Source organism: Mus caroli, chromosome 7 (genome assembly GCF_900094665.2).
Source record: "Mus caroli chromosome 7, CAROLI_EIJ_v1.1, whole genome shotgun sequence".
NCBI lineage: Eukaryota > Metazoa > Chordata > Mammalia > Rodentia > Muridae > Mus > Mus caroli.
The window spans coordinates 134,937,326-134,958,537 of NC_034576.1; the positions used below are offsets into that span (position 1 = coordinate 134,937,326).

At 49.7% G+C, this 21,212-nt stretch overlaps 1 protein-coding gene across 2 annotated transcripts in view; it reads right to left on the reverse strand.

Annotated features, from left to right (window-relative positions):
- Fam53b (family with sequence similarity 53 member B) overlaps positions 1–21,212 on the reverse strand; it is a 101,348-nt gene that overhangs the window by 25,479 nt on the left and 54,657 nt on the right. The gene's annotated exons all lie outside the window — the stretch shown is intronic.

Genomic DNA, 21,212 nt, shown 5'->3' on the forward strand with positions numbered 1-21,212 from the left:
CACTCAGGCAGAGGAGACAGGATGGAACCAAGGGGAGAGATGAGTATGAGAATGTGTTCTCGATTTGCAGAGTGGCAGAGAACCAGCTGGGAGAGCGCCAGGAAGGCGGCAGGCCTGGTTGCTGCCCAGGCACCATCTAGCTCACAGAGATCTTGAGAAAAGAGCCTCACCTCTCTTGGCCTCAGGTACACACTGACAAATGACACGCCTACCTCTTTGAGCCTGGAGGCTGATGGGCTCCAGTTGGGCCCTCCTGCACTTTCTTCCTACCTCATATCTATCCTAAGAAAACCAACACTTTCCTACAGTCTCAGGGGAGGCTGTGCTTGTGCCTGCTTGGTCCCGCTCCGCCCCATGTGAATAAGCAGGCTGGGGATGGGTGGAGAGATTCCCGTGAGACTAGCGGCCAGGCATGAGCACGGTCCTGACCCACCTGACACCATATCAGTTAGCAACTGCTTCAGCCGGCAGGCAGACTTTCCCCCAGGGTATAGTCCACAGTTGGCCTTCATGCAACTGCAGGATGCCTGCCTGCCATGCACAATACCCATGTGTTAGTTGGCAGTTATGTGTGAGCTGAGCATGACCTCCTTAGAACTCGGAGTGATGCCGTCTCTGGTCTTTGGGGTACAGTGGGAAGCATGGCTTTCATTCCTTTAGCTGATGCCTATCAAACACATGTAGGTCTCAGGAGCCATGCCACGCACTCCTCTAGAAGGCAAGTACTCTCATTCCCATTTTGTAGATAGGAAAACTGAGGCCTAGATTAATAACATGTTCAGAATCCTGCAGCTAAAGAATGGCAGAGTTAGGCAGGAGCCCTTGCTCTCTCAGTCCCAGGCTAGCTCCTTTCTCCATGCCCTCAAATCTCCAGTAACCTCCTAAGATATTTATAGCATCAGCAGTTAAAGTTATAGCAAGATGATTGGGTGGCAGGCCCAGAAGACACAATTGTCTACCAAATAACTTTTCTCCCTAATGGAACCATAATATTTTATTCTTAGTAGTATAATTTAAGTACTGGTTGATTTCACCATACTGTGGGCTCTGCTTTACTCTCAGGGTAAGTGCTAAGAAGACAGGTCTTTTCCTACAGGAAGGACTTTTTATCAGTTGGAGGAGGCCAAAGATGAAGAAGCCTTAGTGAGTGGACGGCCCAGGTCACTAGGACACCTGAGAAGGTGGGCATTTGCCATGCTGAGTTCTGCCCAGGCCTGAGCCCTTCAGAGGCTCCAGGGACTCTCTATGCAGAGGAAGGTAATGAAGCCTCATGGGACTGTGATGACAATGGTGGTGACAGCCACTCCTGTCCAACGAGCAGACGTGGTAGGTGATTTGCACCCTTGGGTTCCTGTGGTCTTCATACCAACCCCATGAGGCAAGTTATTATTGTCCTCACTTTGAGGAAAGGAAAAAACAAAACAGTCATGCACAGTTACACATGCCCACAGAATCAGAAGGACCAGAGGCTCAAGGCCAGCCTTGGCTACATAGTGAATTCAAGGCCACCTTGAGCTACAGGACAGGTCATGGGATCTCATCTAAAAACAAAAACAAAAACAAACAAACAAGGGTGCCAAGTGCATACCTGGCTAGAGGGATGAGGTTCACGTCCCAGCCTTGGCCCACTGGGCTCCCGCTCGCTGCTTCCTTGGGATGCTCAAGCGAGCCATGCCAGGAGGGAAACTACTGCTTTTGTAGACAGTCTATTTGCAGACTGTTTCCCAGGGCAAGCATGCATCAAGCACACCCCCTTTGCCCAGCCCTTGAAGATATGAGGCTTATCTGCCAGGAAAGCATAATGAATGAGTGGATTTCTGCTTGCTGGACTCTCTTGCCTTTCCCAGTGGCTGTGAAAGTGAAGTTATTCAGTGTAGAGTGCAGGACACTGGGAAGCAATGGGCACTGGAGATGCCAAGGGACTCCATATGGCTCAGCTGTACCAGACACCGAGTCCAGTTTCTGTGTCAACCAGCTAAAGCAGCAAAAGGGAGGCCGATGATGGAACAGATCAGTTGCACTCCAGCATGGAGGCAGAGCCAAATTCCTTGTAGTTACTGACAGGCAACTTGCTTCTGACTTGTCACGCTGTGCCCTTTCTGGTGGGTACCAGGGACAGTGTATGAACACAGGGCACTCTGGAATTAATGGCTGGGAAAGGTAACTAGAGCTGAAGAATTGCTCCTTCCAACCCTGACGCTGCCTGGTGGTGTAAGATCTCAGTCCTCTGTGTTATGCAGATGTGACCAGCTCTGAGGATGGGGGTAGCACTGAGCAGTCAAGTCCCTGAGTTTGCGAGGCACCCACTTAAGAAACGGGTAAGGAAGCCCTATGTGACACTACTTGCTCTAGCCACATTTGGCCTAAGGAGCCCAGTGGGGTAAGGTCACACAAGGCCACTGACAGGCAGGGATAGCATAGTAACTATACTGTGCCAACACTTGAGGCTAACGTGGACCACAGTTCCTAAAGCGGCACCTGGGCTATGGAAGCCACAAGGGAGCTTCTGGGATTGTTTAATACCAGCTGATAAGAACAAAGCTTGGATGGAGTTCCAGTGTCCAGAACTACCTCCCCAGGTCCAGTCTAGAAACAATTTGTACGTTCACACCACACTGGATACTTCTGTCATATTCAGGTGACATGGCTAGATTCTGGATACAGTTACCATATCTCTCCACTCAAACCCCAGGGCTACTCCCACAAAGATACCTTATCACACCACACAGATGGCTAGAAGACCTAGTGAGCCTATGTACATTCAGGGCTGGCACCAAGACCCATTGGCCTGGAAGCAACAGCCCGCTTGGATGACTGTCTGAAAATCCCGAGCTCCTGAAACTGACATGCCATCACCTCACTTCCTCAAGCCAACCAGACATTGCTGAGGAAGAGAAAGAGCCATGCTGTTGGGATCCTACAAGACATCCTACAAGTGGGTTTTGCTACTTGCACCCAAAGATGAGCGGTCAGCATCAGGGTGACCACTTGCTCGTAAGAGGGGCTGGGATCAGGCAGGAGCCTCCCGGTTCTGGAGGGAGTTCAACTAGCACGAGTGGATATTCACCTCCTCTTCTCTGCTGGGTACTGTGCCCAGCCATGGTTAGCTGTTGCCAGCCTCTGGAGGTTTCTCATGACACCTTTTATGGAAAGGCCTTTTCTGGTTTTGTGCCCACCACCTCTATTGTATCACCCATGGATCTTGTCTTCACAACGCTGTCTGGCATGATAGTCTGGGTTGTTTATTGTCTATCCATACCAGACAGAAGTTTCCAGAGATCAGGGCCCTCAGCCATCTAGTTCAACACTGGATCCTGCACCTGTAGGATCTGCATCAAACAGATCTGCCCCCCTCTACCCCCCCATGAATCCAACGAGAGGATGGGTTATGCTTTCAGTGTCCAGCACAATAGTTTTCCAGAAAGAAACAGATTAAATGAGTGATGGAGAACTGGAGCAGGTCCCTCCTAAGTACAGAGGAATCCAAGACGGTTCCTAGATCCTGCCTGCTGGAGCAGGTCCCCAAGACCCTGGGAGACAGACACACAATGTGAGTGCAACTGGGGCCGACTCTGTGTGAGGCAGTGTGGAGACAGCAGGCACCATGGACCCACAAGCCCTGAATGCCTGTGGGCCAATGGTCTCGGGCGCTCTGCAGTGGAAAGGACAGAGGTGTTCCTAGGCAGCATAGTTATGAAGAGGCGCTAGCTCAGACAGAGTGGTACACTGCAGACTGTGCAAAAACGCCATGACGGCAGCAGACACTGCTTTTGTTTGTGCAGAGCCCCGGTGTAGATAAGACAGCAGAAACTACTCCAGTTCTTGAATGAGCTGCAAATATCTGGTGAAGCCTTTCTCAACGCAGCCCTTCTAAATGGATAATGGAGTTTTTTAAAGTACATATGACATGTGGCTTGTTCTGATGTAGCCGTAGTTTGGTGTTAAAGAAGAGAGAGAATGGCTATAAACAAGGGTATGACAGCATCAATGAGTTCAGTCAACTCTTTCTTTCTGCACAGTGTCGGGGGGGGGGGGATACACACACGCACACTCACACACACACGCACACTCACACACACATGTATGTAAGAACACTTACTGCTTTTGCAGAGAGTTTGGGTCCCAGCACTCACACACTATGGAGGCATACAACCACTTTTAACTCCAGCTCCAGGGACTCTGACCCCCTCTTCTGGCTTCCATAGGCACCTGCACACGTGTGGCACACACTTTCTCATGCACGTGTACACACCACTAAGAATTACTAAACATTTGAAAATACACTTTTAAAAAAATAAAACAAAAACCTGTGCCTTAACTGTAGAGTGAGACCTGGGCACTAAGCACCCACACTCTGTCCAACTGGCTGTTCTTTCGTTTTTTTTCTCCTTGAGGAATAAACTATGTCTCATCATTGCTCCATGCATAGGCAGACAATTTAAAATCAGATCTCCAATCTGTTGGATCAATGGCCTCCTGGAACTAAAGTGGTTACCTAGAGTCTCCATTCAGTATTACAGTTGTTTAGAAAAAGGGTGGCGGGGGTGGGGGTCCACCGCAAGCCACTCTGGTGGCTTTAGAGAAATTTTACATCCTGTGCTTTGGACTTCAAGATGTCCTTTTAAAATCTTGTGAAATTTAAGCTTCTTACACGTGTATGTACCTAAGAACAACAATAAATAACAAATCAAGAAATTACTATTTCTTTTTTTCTCTTGAAACAGGGTCTTATTATACTGGCGAGGCTTGAACTCCTCGGCCTTGTGAGGTATGGAACTATATGCACTCACCAGCATATCCAGGTTTGACATCGCCCAAGCCGATGTGCCAGAGTGTTAGCATCTACAATGAATGGGCCGCTTGTTTTGACCCGTGTCTTACAGCTGAGGAAGCAGAGGCTCAGGGAAGTTCACTGTCTTGCCAAAGCCCCACAGCCACACACGCACCAGGTCTACCTGTCCAATGACCTTGCTCCAAGCCTGTTCTCAGCCTCCTGGCAGTGCAGGCTCTGTCCAGCCTGCCCTTGCCCTCCTTGACCTCCAAAAGCAGCTATGATGATATGTAGATCAGGCTGACCACAATGTTAAGACTGCAGAACCAAGTGGGCATCCTGGCAGACTCTAGGTCACAATAGGTGATGTCCTTCTCAGTGAAAACCAGCTCTGTGCCGAGCCTCACCAAGCAGACGGCCTGTTCAAGGAAAAGATGGCCAGGGGTCCCGGGGTAGGTGTGGTTGTGCTCTCTGCATCAAGCTAAAGAAAACACTGTTTGTGATAAGGATTAGGGATACTATTGGCCAATATTCTGTACACTGCAGCACCAAGTGGCTGCAGGTCACCTCAGCAGGGGGCCCAGGCCATGTGCCACCTCCTGCACACTGCCATGTGTCCATCCATACTAACTGGTGCATTCCTGAGAATGGGGAGGTACCTTGGCAAACTGCCTGTGCATCCCACAACCTGGGAAGGAGGTACCATACTGTGACAAAGGGCTTCACTCCTCAGTGCCACACACACTCCCCTACTCTGCCTATTAGGCCTTCTGAAGCCACTGGATCCTCAACCCCTACAGACCCCAGTGGCTGTGCTACCCCGGCTCAGCAGAGACTCTCAGCCACGTGTCCTGAGTTCAAACTCCACACCAGCTAGGACTAGCAGCGAGCTTCTAGTAAACCATTTCATCGGGGTTTCAGCACGTCCATCTTTGGCAGTAATCTGCTAAGCCAACAGCAATATCTGCATTAGAGTTAACATGGAGATTAGCAGGCCAGTTTGCATATGGTATTCAGAACTCCACAGGAGTGCTTCTGTGGGGTTTACAATTCCATTGTTACCATACTGTCCTTTCTCAGAGAACCCTAGAATGATTCTGGTACCTTTTTGAACATGTGCTTCATCTCTCAGCTAACTACTTATGCACCTCCTTCCCAAGAAGGAAGAGAAGTTAGGGCACACCCTACCCCCCACACCCCCTTAACTCCCTTTGAAAACTGTAATTCCTGTTGCTCTCATCTTCAGATTCTGAGCAGATCACCACCCCACTCCCCATGCACAGCTGTCCCAAAGGGGCAGGGAAGGAACTGAAGAGGGGGATGCTACCAAGCCCAGTTCCGCGTGTCTTCATCATTCACCAGCTCAAAGCAAGCCTGTGCCAACACCCATGAGTCTACATGAGAACTTTCCCACTTTATTCCTGGGTCCCTAACAGCATTCCAGGCCCTGAACAGTACTTCTGGCTCTCGGCTGGCTGCTGCAGTTTCAACCTGGGCCGGGCCTCTGTTCACTGAGCCTGAGGTGGGGCACAGGATAAAACCGCAGCCACATGAGGCTTTTAAATGTCGGAGCCAACCATCCCCGCCCTTATTTTTACAAAGCTGCCATAAAACCACCTTTCAGGGCCAAGTTATTTTTCCCACAAATTAATGTCCTCTAGCAACTTCCGAACTAGTTGTCTATCTTCATCAGAGAATACATCAGGCCTGCGGGGAGACCCCTAGGACCCCAGCTTGGGAGTATTTTCAAGAGCTCTGTCTGAATGATGAGAATCCCAGTGCTGCCCTGGCAGGCTGGGTTTCGTTTCACCATATTGAGTGGCACAGCCCCACCAAAATTCTTCGAGGGACAGAAGGAAGGGAAGGAAAGCAGTGGAAATGAACACTCCCTGCTCTGGCCCACACTTCCTCAAGCATGGCAAAGACTCAAAGGCAGCCTGGAAAGAGAACTAGAGTGGATGAGCAGCCCAGCCAATACGTGTAGCCAGTGTGGGAACATGGGTGCTTTTGTGCAGCAAGAGGCAGCGCAGCGATTCATCCCAAGGCAGGGTGCCCAGGTGCCCCTTTCCACAGCTCCTGACCCAGCAGCACTGTTATCTGCCACTCTGGGAGCGCAGGGATGGCCTTGTGAAAGCCAGCTTAGGGTGAGGAGGCCACCTTACACCACTGACATGTTTCTGACTACTAAGATACTTGACCTGGGTCCTTTCAAAGACCAGCTTTTGGTGAGAAGTTGCCACGTAGTCTTTCTAAACAAGGAAACTGAGGCACCGGGCTATCTAGCTCAGGGGCTCCTTAGTGGGCACTAAAGCTCTGCAGGCTGTGGGCTCCTGGTGGATGCCCCATCTTTGCCAGGACTCAGTCTTGTAGTAGCAGGAAAACTACAGGTGCCAAACACAGCAAGAGGTAGCGTTGTGTACACAGAACTTCACTACATATCCGGCTCTTCATCTGGAAGGGAGTCTTTGAAGGCTGTCGCCATGCCTCACAAATATGTTTTTTAAGTCCCTCTTCTCAAAAGCACTGGAAGGAGGTGTGCTGGGGCCACTACAGAGCCCAAAACACTCGGCTTCATCTACTGTGAGTGTTCCTGGGGGTCTGCTCTGGGATGAAGCAGTCCCTGTGGTTCGCCCTGCACTGTCAGGTCTCTCTAGGCTTCCAGGATAGGACGACTGGGAAGGTGTGGGTGGGGACAGATGGAGCCCTTCATTTCTCCTACCCACTCTCTCAGGTGTCTGCCCCTTCTGGAGGCTGCTGGGCTTCATCATGACTACCTTCAGTGTCCCACTCTGTCACTGCTTCAAACTTAAGTCTCAAATTTCAGTAATAACCCACTTTTAGCCCCTCTTTATCCTAAATGGTAACGAGTGTCACTCAGAATGTCTAGACAGCTCTAACACTGGTACAGCAAGCAGAGCCTAGAATATGCAGCCTTGATGACCTGTGAGTTCCCAAGCTGCCATCCCTGGACTGGGGGGCTATCCCCGAGCTTGGCTACTTGGATGTCTTCATACTGGGAGTCTGCTGTGTTCCCCCACTCCCCAGGGAAGCTCTGGCACCCTGACCCTTGCCATGTGATTGGGACTGTAACAAGTGCAAGCTTGGAGAAACTTCTGGCCTTGTGACTATGGCAGTGATCCTGAACTCCAGTCTCTTGTGTAAAACAGCAAGGAGCTGTCTTAAGGGCATCACTATGCAACCACCTGTGTTGCCCATGCCTAGGAGTGGTGTGGCGGTTTGAATAGGTTTGGCCCAGGGAGTGGCACTATTAGGCCGAGTGGCCTTGTTGGAGGAAGTGTGTCACTGTAGGGGTGGGCTTTGAGGATCCTATGCTCAGGATCTGCCCACTATGGAATGAGACCCTCCTTCTGGGTGCCTTCAGATCGAGATGTAGAACTCTTATCTCCTTCTCCAGCACCATGTCTGCCTCCAGGCCGCCATGCTTCCTGCTATGATGATAATGAACTGAACCTCTGAAACTGTTAAGCCAGTCCCAATTAAATACTTTGCTTTTTAAGAGTTGTCTTGGTCGTGGTGTCTCTTCACAGAAATGAAACCCGAAGACAAGTGGTAAGTGCCACCCTTGCTGCTGAGAATCAGTGATGCAGCAGCTCACTTATCCATTAAGAAACTGGGCCTTTGCCTTACTTCATTAGTTTGTTCGCTCATTCATTCATGTAAAATAAGTATTCAATAAACTACTATCACTTCTGTTACAGATAGATACAGGCCCTCCAGAGCACAAGCAGTAGACAAATATTCACATCTATCACACGGCTCAGGAGCATCTCCTGACGTGGCTAAGTAATCACACCACCAACGCTGACCACACTAACAAACACCAAATGAAAAATGGTCAGAGAAATGGGAAGGGATCCATGGGTAGTTGCAAGACTCACATCTGGACCTGTTCCCTATCCCCGTCTCTGAATGTCATGTGAATATGGCCCCCAAGACCACAAGCCATGCACAAGCCCTGGTCTCCACCTGTCTTCTCCCGTGCTGCTGACCTGGGCTAGCCTGACATACTGTGGATGGCAAAGCTTCCTTCTGAAGCAGGATGAGCTAATTCCTTCTGCAGCCTCATCCCCGCCCCGCAGGGCCCTGATGGTACACATTTGCAAAGTGCTTGCTGGAAGCCTGAGAAGAAGAGAAGGTGTCACTTTGCCATTTACATGCTGATCAGAGTAGCAGTGGGTGGTGCCTGAGGCTCCAGTGACAGGTTCCCAAGATGAACCAGGTCCCCTCATTCCTGGGAAGAAAGGACAGTGGCAGGAGGGTGACCAGAGAGGTGCCCCAAACCACAGAGGACAGAGTTGGCACTATAGTAAGGCTGACCAGGTAAGGCTCAAACTCAGGGACCCCCTCCCCCCCAGCCCTAGGTACCAGAAGAACCCATAGATGGGCCGCATAGTGCCAAAACCAAACCAGAGTCATCTTCCACAGAAACCTCCCAAGTTCTTTCAAAAGTAGGGGGATCAAGTTCAAATACAGATTCTGATGTGGCAGGCCTGGGGTCGAGGCCAAATTCCAAATGTCCACCAAATGGCTGAGCAATGCCAGGCGCTGGTGGGAGAAGTGCCTTCCCACTGTGAGCTGGAAGCTTTCCATGGCCACTTGCAGGCATCTGACAAGGGTTTGCTATGCTCTTAATCTGCTCTAGGATCTATACTCTTCCAGAGGGCCTACCAGACTCCCCCTTTTCCCCAGATCTCCCTCGCTCCTACCCAAGGCCTCTGTAGAAACAGAGTTATCTGCCTCAAGCCTGCTGGGTGTGCAAAGACCTTTAACTCACCTCCTCCCAATCTAGGAGGCTCCGGGCCAAGTTTCCAAGATCGCTTGGGCAAGGTATTGAACACCTCAGGGCCCCCAGCACCTCTTCTAAGAAACACCTCACAGGGATACTAAGAGGCTAAAATGAACTCACAGGAGGTCAAATCCAAATAGAAGCTGTGATGGTCTCCAGCTGCAGCTTCAGTTCCAGGTCCCCAGAGATCTGGGAAAGAATCTCATGAGACTTACACCTTACTTGCCCAAGAAACTACCTCTTCACTTTGGAAAGGGGACAACTTAAATACAAGGAACACCCTTTCTGAATGGACTCCTAGAGCTGCCCCACAGCAGCAAATCAAATGCAGGCTTGTCCAGAGGCTTAGTTCCCTTCCTGGGATTCTGTGACATGGCTTGGGGCTCTACCTGCTCTTCGGAGCCATGACCCACTCTTTCAACACCACATTTCTTCAAAAATGATCCCATCATGTTCAAGAATATTTGTCTGGTCTTGCCAGGCTCCTCTAACTTACTGAGTGCTCAATATCCCTGGAGGACAGATCTAACACTGCCCAAAAAAAGGCTGAGATCTAGCGAGGTGGCTCAGTGGGGGAAAGGCATCTGGTGCCTAACCTGGGGAGGAAAGAAGTGACACCCACAGCCCCTGACTTTAGCAGAAGACTGTCAGGCAAATGGAGGCTAGAGGGAGAGAGCTGGCCTCTCTTAACTCTTTCCTCTGCTGGTACAGTCACCCAAACACATGTGACCCCTACCAGGGCAGTCTACTCCTTTCTCAGCAGCTGCTTCAGCATGCTACTCTTCCAGAGTACTCACCTCCCTCCCCTCTCTTCAGGTCTGGCCAGCTGTGGAACTTTCAGACTGCTTGGCTGCTAAGCCTCCGGAAGGGCTGTAGGGAGCAGCTTCCTGCAGTTGCTTCTCTGAGATATTGGTTCTTGTAAATCCTAGTTACACATACTTTCAGTGACAATCTTGGACCCAATGGATGGCTTGTCCTGACCAGGCTCTGGCTGATCCAAGAGGCATGCCACACTCCCATGCCACCTTCTGGCAAGGGACAGCTGCCTCCCCACCTGCTCCATGAAAGGCAGATGCATGATGTAGCCTTTGTACAGTGTCAGGCCAGGACTGGGGGCTCAATGACCTTTAGAGATATGCACTGATGTGAGTTCACTGCTTACAAAGGAAGCCTTGAGTTGTACTATATTGTAGGACCAAGCATTTTTATTGTTGTTGTTGTTGTTTTGTTTTCTAAAAGAGATTTAAAAAAAAAAAAAAAAGCCACCCTTCCCTGCACCCAAAAGGACTACCTAAGAGTTCTAGTCTAACTTTCAAAGGTGACACTGTCAATCTTGTGGTCAGAAGGAGCAATTAACCCACACTTAACCAAGTCAGCTCAAGTCCTGTGGGGAAGGAAGTACAGCAGAGCTCGAGCTCCTATGTGGCACTGGTTTTCTTCAGTTCTCCACCGAAGCTGGAAACTGCACAGAAGAGACCTAATCCAGATGGCTGAAACCACAGAATTTTCTAGCTGAATAACCTATCAACAGGGAGAGGCTGCCGATGCAGCAGTGCTTGGGGTGGCAGAGGGACACATCCTGAAAGGTGTGACACTGAGCCTCGGATCAGGGGGCCCCCAGAGAACAGCAGTCCACCTGTCTTGGGAATGGCATGGCCATGCTCAGCCTGGGCCAGACTTGGCCATCACAATCACATCCAACTCAAGGATGCCTCTCTGTTTCCATTGCTGGTTTTGTTTTGTTTGTTTGTTTGTTTTGGTTTTTTGAGACAGGGTTTCTCTGTATAGCCCTGGCTGTCCTGGAACTCACTTTGTAGACCAGGCTGGCCTCAAACTCAGAAATCTGCCTGCCTCTGCCTCCCAAGTGCTGGGATTAAAGGCATGCACCACCAAGTCCGGCTCCTTTGCTGGTTCTTGCTAAGGGCTTTCCTAGCCAATCAGTACCATGCTACTAAGGGCCTGGGATCCTTTAGGGAAGGTGTTATTCTGATGTCCGTTGAGGGATCAGGAACTAGTTGAAAAAGGGCAAACTCGTTCCTACATCTGTCAAGTGTCTTCTTCCTTGAATGCTGAAGTCCACTGAGGCTTACTCAGACTTATGCGAAGACTTGGATGGGACACCACAGACCTTCCCTCTCCCTTTTGTTCAGGAAAATGCTGCCCCAGCTGTTGTAAATTGACCAGATATGGCACAGCTGAGATGAGATCCAGCATGACAAACATTCAAAACCATGGAAGAATCTTCCTGTGGCAGTATGCCAGTCCAGGCCTCCTCCAGCCCTGAGCTTGGAGCTCAGGATAGGTAACCCGACCAGCGCTAATGGGCAAGGACAAACACACTTTTAGCAGAGGTACAGAGGCTCCAGAGGGAAAAGGCAGCCTGGCTGATAAACCACTGGCATGCAGTGACTGGAGCAAGGTGGCTCTAGGGCCACTTGGTGCACCCCAGGCTTCATCTGTACTAAGAAACAAGCAAGAAGGAACATGTGGGCTGGGGAGACGGCCCTGAGAGGGTAGGAACACTTGCTGTGCAAGCATGAGGACCTAACACAATCCGCGTAATAGATAAACGCAGTGTGAGTTTCTGTACTCACTATGCTTTTGAAGACGCATTCTGAAGAATAAAAAGCCCAAGGTCGTGTATATATGTAGCCGTGCAAAGCACATGTGCATGTGTGTGGGGACAGGAGACTCTCTAAGGGCTCACAGGCCAGACAGCCTGGCATACACAGTGGAAAAACAACAGAGACCTGACTTCATACAAGGTGGAGGTTGTCTTCTGACCTCTACATGTGTGCTACTGCGTGTGCATACCTGCACTCACATACACTGTACACGCACAACAAAGAAACAGACAAAGTAAGCAGATAAATAAGATCAAAGGGACTTACAATCAGCAAGCTTTAAATAGACTATTCAAACATAAATGATGATGTTGGCGAGCTAGGGTGATTGACTCTACCCAGTGCAGTCTACACTGAGAAGCTGGTGGCCAATAGCAATTGTTGCACTATGGTGGGTCCTGTTGTCTCACCGTTAGCCTGCTACTGGAGCCTTTACACAAATGGGCATGCCACTGCCCGCCCTGCTTTAGTTGGCAGCCAAGCTTGCCAACAGCACCTTGACTAGCCTCCTCCATTTCCCGAGCCCCCTCAGTCATACTGCTCATCACAGTCCAGAAAAGTTTCCAGGGCTTCTATTGCTCCCGGGTTTCAAATCCTTGAATACTTCCACCCTGTGTGAAGAATAAAAGCCACATGTCCTGTATGTGTGTGTATATGTGCACACACATGTGTGAGAGCATGTATGTGGAGGCCAGAGATCAACCTTGGATGTCATTTCTCAAGAGCCATCTACTTTGGGGGTCGGGGGTGGACAGGGTCTCTCTACATAGCCCTGGCTATCCTAGAACTCACTAAGTAGATCAGGTTGGTCTTGAACACAGAGGTCTGCCTGTACCACTGCACCCAGCTAATCTACTTTGTTTTTTTGAGACTGGTTCTCTCTGGGATCTGAGGCTCATCAATTCAGCCAGGATGACTGACCAGTGGGACCAAGGATCTGCCTTCCCCTACCTCCCTAGTGCTACCTTACCCCCTAGACAGGGATACTAAGATACAGAAAGGTGACATAAATTACCCACAATGAAGACCTAGCTGCCCCAGATAAAGAGTTTCAGCATGAAGCAGGTCCTGTCCCCCTCCAGCCTCTGTTGCCTCACTGGTTCAGCTCATACACTCTATTACTTCTTCAACAACCTAGGAATAACATGGGGATTTCTCTAGACTAGTGGGACTCGACTTTCCTAATGCTGAGACCCTTTAATACAGTTCCTCATGTTGTGGTGACTCCCAACTGTAAAATTATTTTCACTGATAATTTTGTAACTGTAATTTTGCTACTGTTAATGAATGGTAATGCCCTGTGAAAGGGCTGTTCTACACAATGCCCCACCACCACCACCACCAAGGGGTCGCTACCCACAGGTTGAGAACTACTGCTCTAGCGCCCCCTCCTCCTTGGAGGTGAACTAGCCATGTACTAGTAACCATGGCCCACAGGCCTCTCCTACAGTGGCCTCCGCTGGCCAGCCCGGAGCTGCCCTGGGGAATGCTCAGACCTCAGCAGGAAAGGCTGCTTCCCTTCTGCCTAGAGGCTGTGGGCCCTAGAAGACAGGGATGCCAAGACTATGCCCACACCGTGCAGGTCTGGCAAGCCAAAGGTGCTCCCAGTTTGATAAGGAAGTTTCCAGGGGCTTGCATCTAGGGAACTGTCCTAGGGAGGAAGAGGCACTCACTCCCAAGGATCCTGGAGTCCCCAGAGCACCACTGCCTTTCAAGTGAGGCATGGAAAATCACCAAGTGGCATGTGAATGCCTCCCTGGCATGCTCCCATGGGGAATTCCTTTTTTTTTTTTTTTCTCTTCCCCAGGAGATCAAACCTATTATGTCAACATTGGGCCGTGATCTGAGTGACCTTCAGAAGTTGGCTTATTACATAACCTGGGGACAAGAAGGGAACCAGGTGTCTGTGGATGGTTTTCCTGAAGCATAGATCCCCCCACCAAGGCTCTATGGTACCCGTGGACACATCTTTCTCTAAGGAAAAAGGAAGGCCATGTGCCAAGCACTCCAACCCCAGCCTGCTGCACAGCTGGCAGGACTTGGCCTACCAACAGCACAAGCCTAGCAGGCTGGCCAGAGTTGCAGAGGGGCTATGTCAGGAAAGCTGACCCCTGAGCACAGGAGGAGAAAAGCTGCAGGCTCTTCTGCTGCAGCTGCTTCTGTTTGCAATTGCTTTTTCTTAAAATGTGCGTGTACTCATGTGTATGAGGCATGCACGCATGTGTGAATATACAGACCAGAGAAAGGCACCGAGCGTCCTCTGTCACTTTCCATCCCATCTTTATTTTTATGTTCTTTTGGTTGATTTATTTATGAGTATGAGTGTTTTGCTCATATGTATGTCTGTGCATCACATACATGCACAGTGCCCAGGGAGGTCAGAAGAGGGCATTGAATTCCCCAGAGCTTGAGATATAGACAATTTTGAGTCACTATGTGTGTGCCTGGAATCAAACTCAGGTCTCCTCTGTAAGAACACGTTTTCTTAACCAACCAATGGACTATCTCCCCAGACCTCCACCTCATTTTTTTTTTTTTCAGCTTAGCTAGCAGCTAGCACAGTCCAGTGATTCTCTAGTCTCTACTCTCTTCCCAAACTCAGCTGTAGTGTCAGGTGTGCACAAGACCACACTCAGCTCCTCCCAAGGGTGCTGGGCTCTGCACGGCATGTACCTTGACCACTATGAAATTTCCCTAGCCTTTTTTTTCTATAAAGCCGTGTTCAATTGAAAACTACGTGCTAGGTCCATAGTGCATGGCTTCTTTCTATTCTCCTGAGAAAAGCAAGAGCAATTCCACTTTACAGACATAGAGGAGCCAGGCGTGTGCCTAAGGGAGTACAGATCAGATCAGAAATGGCAGGATAGGGATAGGGCCCTGACTTACCTGACTTCAAAGCTCACATTACATCCCACAAGGATCAGTCACTGACAAAGCCCAGGTGATAGGAGAGGGATTCACTGGGGCCTAAGCCTTCCTGGGGTTTCCAACTCAGTATATGGTTTTGGCCAAGTCTCCAACTGCCCCTTACATGCTAATAGCCATATCCTCCAATGAGGGACAAACTAGCACAGGAGAAACAGATGGTACTGAATGGGCAGCAGAGGCTGTCAAGCTGGCCTCTTCTGAGTTTACCTAAACAGATGCCATGATTGGTTAGCAATGGCTATTAAAGGCACGGACGAGGGCATGTTAGGTTACAATGCCCAGAGCTGCCACAGCTCAGCATTCACAAACCCCAAAAACACAGGTTCTCTGCTGAGGTCCAGACCGTCTGAAGCATCCATCCCATGTATTGATGGGTTTTGTCTTCACTTTCATCCAGCACTTCTTTTGTTCCAATACAATCCAGAGCTTCACACCAGCCGGCACTCTATGTTGTAGATGCCCCATCTCTAAATTCATCTCCCTGTCAAAATGAAGTGCCTCCCACCTCATCAGCAAGGCCAACGAGGGGCCAAGGCAATAGGCAAAGTAACAGGTGAGGCACTGGACACTGACAAGAGTAGACAAGAGAAGACCACAAAGGCTTAGGCCAGCCAGGCCTACAGCCAGGGATCTGGCCAAGCAAATGGAAGGCTGACCCACAACTGCCAAGTCCAGCAGCATGAAGAGCCACTCCACTGTCCCCTGTTAAAGGCAGCTCCACTGGTACACAGAGCAAAGGGAAAGAAGGCTGGCTGGAAGGAGTTTCATCCAAGGGTGACTCTGCCCAGCAAAGAGCCAGGAGTTATCTCTAAGCATCTGTTACGACCCCTGCTGACTGCAGCAGCAGCCCGCCAACCAGCAAAGCCCTATGGCTCTACTCCACCAGGCTCTCTAAACTCATGGGCAGGACCCCAGCTCTCAGCGGCTCCCCTTCCATATGCCAGCATGCTTATTTCTACCTCCTGCTCTTTCCTGCCCCACAGCATCCCAGCCAGCTTTCATGAGTTTCTCAAACATCTGCTAACACAACAGTTGCTGCCTGTTCTGGGGCCTCCTCGGGGAGCTTGAGGGTGCAGTGTGTGGGCAGCTGTAATCAATCAAACCTCTGTTTCAGCATCCTGAGCCCTCCCTATGAATGTCTTGCCTCTATTTGAAGCTCTGTTGAAAAATACAATTTGTTTTCTCTTTCAAACTGACCAGCCTGGAGTTAAAAACACAGCACCCAGGGGCAGGGGCATGGCATTCATGAGTAATCTTATTCATTGTTGCTTTTCTGAAGTCTTTGCTCACACACATGATCCATGACTGAACGGTACTGCATAACTTGGGGACTTTCTGGGACACAAGCAATGGTTGGTGGTCAGGCCAGGTCTCAAATGAAGCAGTTGCTATCAATGTCAGGGAAAGTTGGGCTGCTCAACAGCTCTCAATGCTCAGACCAGCCCTGTCCTCAATGCTGTCCACTGGCCTGGTGCCAGCAGGAGGCTGTGGCTTTACAGAGCACCACAGACAACAGTGACCTCAGAAGATGACTTGAGGAGGAGAGCACAGGAGGAGAGACCCACCAGACCAGACCCAGGCAGGACTGGTTCTTACGGACTCCTGTGGGCCACAGCTCACATCACAGAGCATAGGCCATAACTAAAAATACAGGGAAGGAAGGTGTCATTTCCCTTCCGGGGTCTCCTACCTACAATCAACCTGTGTCAACTGCGGCCTCACCAGGCACTCTGGCCACAATCTTAAAACTGGGATTTTAAGACAATATGACCTAAGACAATCGGGAAGCAACTTTTTACTGCAATTTCACCTTCACTGCGGAGAGGGACAAGGGCCGCTGCTGCTGGCTAAGACAGCTGTGCCTCAGAGATATGGCAGGCGATGGGGTAGCTGTGGTCTCTGGGGATATTTCAGCCCTGGTTTCAAGGATGCTTGTTGGACATGGAAAGGGAATGCTCATATATGGCTGACTCCCTGTAGAGGGAGGTAAATCCCCTTCTGGCACCATCTCACCACCCATGGCTCTCAACATGGAGTTAAGCAGGCATCTTGGTGGCCAGAGGACTGCCTCCTTACCATTTGCGAGAGAAGAGGTTGAGGCAGGAGGATGAACAAACAAGGGGTGGTAGGGCTAAGACAGAAAGGGGCACTAGGACAGGAGGAAGCAAGAAAAGCAGCGTCTACAATAGCGAGACTGTACCTGTGGGGACCCTCAGCATGTGTGTCTCAGACCTGCCCCTGCAGCTGCTCACACCTCCTCTCTAGCCCTAGCAAGTACAATATGAACTGTGTCTGTCAGCACTTACCATTCACAAAACAACACACCGGGTAACACGGGTGCCGTGTGCATGTGTGTATGAATAGATTTACGAATGTTCATACAAAAACTATAGATAGATATATACACAGGAAGATACAGAGATACACATAATGCATGCATGCACACTATAACGTATATTCTATTGATGAACAGTAATATGCTGGAGCTCACTGAAAAACGTCCTAAGAAATGGGGTTACTCCCCACTTTCAGACCCAAGGAAGTATGTCTCAGTGTGTGTTCTTCAAGACGGCTTGTTTGTATTGTGCAAACTAACACAAGAGTAAAAACATCATATCCTTTAGAACAACTATAAGGTGAGCCATTTCCAACAGAGGTCACCGTCCTTTATCCCATGATATAAAGGTGCCTGCAGTGGCAATAGGAAGAAGCCTGAAGCTCATCCAGAAAGATGAACAGGGACTCCTGTTATCTGCCTCTCTGACTTGATGATATTTTCTATCTGTTGCTTCTGTCTGTCTGTCTGCTACTGGCTATTTATTCTTTTATTTTGATTTACTATATATAATAAACTCACCCACTTAAAAGAAAAAAACACAGCTATCAACGCGCCCCCCCCCCCCCCCCCGCCTCACTCCTGTGTTGGTTGTGGAGCTACTACACAGTAATGTTCAGCAAACTGCCTAGGGCTCTAGCATCATAACCTCTTTTCTGGAGACCTCGTGGTTTGTCAGCACCCATAAATATGGATATAGAAGTGACTACTTTATGCAGAGAGGGTCTGGCAGGCCTAGAAACCACCAGAACCTCAGTACCCTCACAGGGTGGCAATGGGTAAGCCCTGATATAACATGGACTTCTATCAGAGAGCTTGTGCCTATGGCATGTGCTCCTGCTAAACCAAGGGGCGATGAAGACTAGGGCCTCATGGTCTGGATCTTAGAGCTCTTTGCCCTCTCCTGCCATCTGGCTCTCAGCTCTCATCCTAACCAGGCTCCTTTTCTACTGGCAGGTTAGAGAGCTCTGGCTCCCACCAGCTGTGTAAAGGCCAAAGGGAAGCCCCACAAGTTCACCACCCTCAGGGTCTGTTCCTGGCCCCAGTGGGCCCCTCAAGGGAGTTGGTTTATTAGAACACCCAGCTGCTCCAAAGGTCTAACCAAAATGGCACTTTGTACCTTTATCTAAAGTGTTCATACACCTGGTCTCAGAGGCCACACGCAAAGAGGTTCCTTCACAAGAACATGAAAGTGGAACAAATATACGAACCAAGATCAAAGACTTATGAGAGAGTTAAGGAGGGAGTTCAAGGAAGAAAGGGCTGTACCAAGCCTATCCTACAGGTATGAAAACTCACCTACAAGTTCTTCCTCCCAGATATGCAGACATTGTACTCCTCTAGGCAGCTAAAAGTCTCCAGCGAAGCCACAGCATGTAGAGAGTACCAGCTTCAACCATCCTCTGGTAAGGTGTGGGTCTCTGTACACCAGTGACATGCCTGCCTGTTGTGAACCCAGACTCAGGGCCCTACAATATCCTGGCTGAGTCCAGGACTCTTTAAAAAATGTGTATGAGTGTTTTGCCTGGATGTATATACGCGTATCACACGCATGCCTTATACTCCTAGAGGCTAGAAGAGAAACATAAGACCCCTTGAAACTGGAGTTATAGGCAGTTCTGAGTCACCATGTGGGTGCTGGGAGCCAAACCCATGTATGTCCTCTACAAGAACAGTAAATGTACTTAACCACTGAGCCATCTCTCTAGGCCCCTAACCCAGGACTGTTTACAGACACATGAAAACTGTCTCAGTGGTTATGAGGCCCCTTGGCAAGTAAGGCCTGCCTACTGAGACTGTATATTACTGCATGGAGAGCCAAAGCAGGCAGAGCCACAGAGCCCCATGGAGAGAGGGCTGGTCAGTGGTAGATGTGTGGTAGGACATGAACCAGGATCCACAAACTCCATCCTCAGGGCCTAACCTAACCTCTGATGCAAAGAGTGCGCATTCCCAGGGCAATTCTCTCCTCTCCCTGTGCTTTGTCCCACCTACACCGTCAAGCAGACAGCCAAGGTGGCAGGCAGAACCAGGGTGGTCTTCTCAGGCTCCAGCACACCTTTCTGGATCTTGGAGGCCTGCCTGGAACCGATGAGGCAAGCCATACATTTGGTCACAACCCCACCGAGCAATATATTTTTAAACAGTGTCTACATACGTGAGGCCAGAAAATGTCTCCAGCAATGCAGTACTGTTATTCCAGCTTGTGGCTAGTGAGATCTCATAACACATGTAAGCTGCTTTTATTACCTCTCCAGCTTGCTCACTAAGAAAACAGGCTTGGCATTAAAAGTCAACTGAGGCTATGTATGTATCACACCCAGCACTTAGGGTTCTGTGTCTCCTTCAGAAGTCACCCAATGCTGTCCCCCTTCAATCTATTTCAGTCTATCTGGAGATAGAAACTTCTTCTTGGTATCCAACATATGTGTTCAGCTACAGTCCAGTGAGTAAGCCAGAAAGATCTCCCACACAGGAAGAAGGAAGAGACTCTCATGGAGCCAAGACAGAAGTCATGGAACCTGGACGTGGAAAGGGGCAGAACTCTGTCCCAAGTTGACCAGTGGGCGCAGGGGTGGCAAAAGCACATCACCACTTGTCTCCAGTTGTCCTGGACATGGACTGGGCTCTGAGGCCACCTGAGATGCAGATACTTGCACCCTGTCTTCAGTGGGGGACTGACAGGCTTAGAGAATTAAAGGGACAGAGGGTAACCCCATGCATGGAGATATCTTCGTTGTAAGTAGACGGCTCCACTGCAGAAGTGTGTGTGCGTTTGTGTTTGTGTATACGCACCTGTGCATGTGCGTGCATGTGCATGCGTGTGTGCACGCCTGTGTAGTAAAGGAACTGAAGACTGCTTGCTGGTTATACCTGCCTGGTACAGAACAGGCACTATGAGCCTGCCTGCCTGCCTGCCTGCCTTGGGTCTGCCCATGGTCTGAAGAGCTTGACCAACTCTCCAGAGAACACTCCCTCACTAGCAAACCGATCTTCACGTCCTCAAACCAAACAGTAATCAATGCTTTTATACATAACACCCAAAACTGATACTCACGCCATGGCACTGAGCAAGAGGCTCTTCCAGGTAGGCACAGAGTTGGTAGTGCCATGTTTTTCCCACCAGAGCCACCCATCCTAGAGTTAATGGTCACAAGGACCAATGTCACATACAGCATAGACCTTACCATCCTGGTCACATCCTATGACCTCTATAGCAGGCACCAAATGTAGCCAGTCCTCAGGCTTTGACAACTGTCCTGCTGATGGCTTCTAACTCCAAGCCCATCCTCCTCTGATCAATATCCAAGAGAAGTGCTGGCACAATGCTGGGCTCCAAGACAAAGAGGACAACACAGAGGATCAGGAGTACGTGGGAGAGGCTCCTCCCACAACCAGTGCTAACAGTTGCAGACTAATAATTTCTGAGTGGTCTAACTGTTTGACAGTTCCCACCTTCCCTAACGTCATTACCCATGGCTCTGATCTAGGGATCAGCATAATCCGAGTGATACTGAACACTGGTGTGTGGGTTCCAGGAGAGGAGGTACCAGCAAAGGACTAGAAGAGGCTTAATTAGCGTTTGGTCACACAGGACTCCTAGCCAATGCCTGCCTCTCACCATCTGTCTGCTCTTGTTCCACTAGCAATGAGCTTAACAGGGAAAGAACATGCCTCCTTTTAAATGGAGAAAACCGGGTACTTAAAACTTAAAAGAACAGAAACGAAACCTTTGAATTTTTTTTT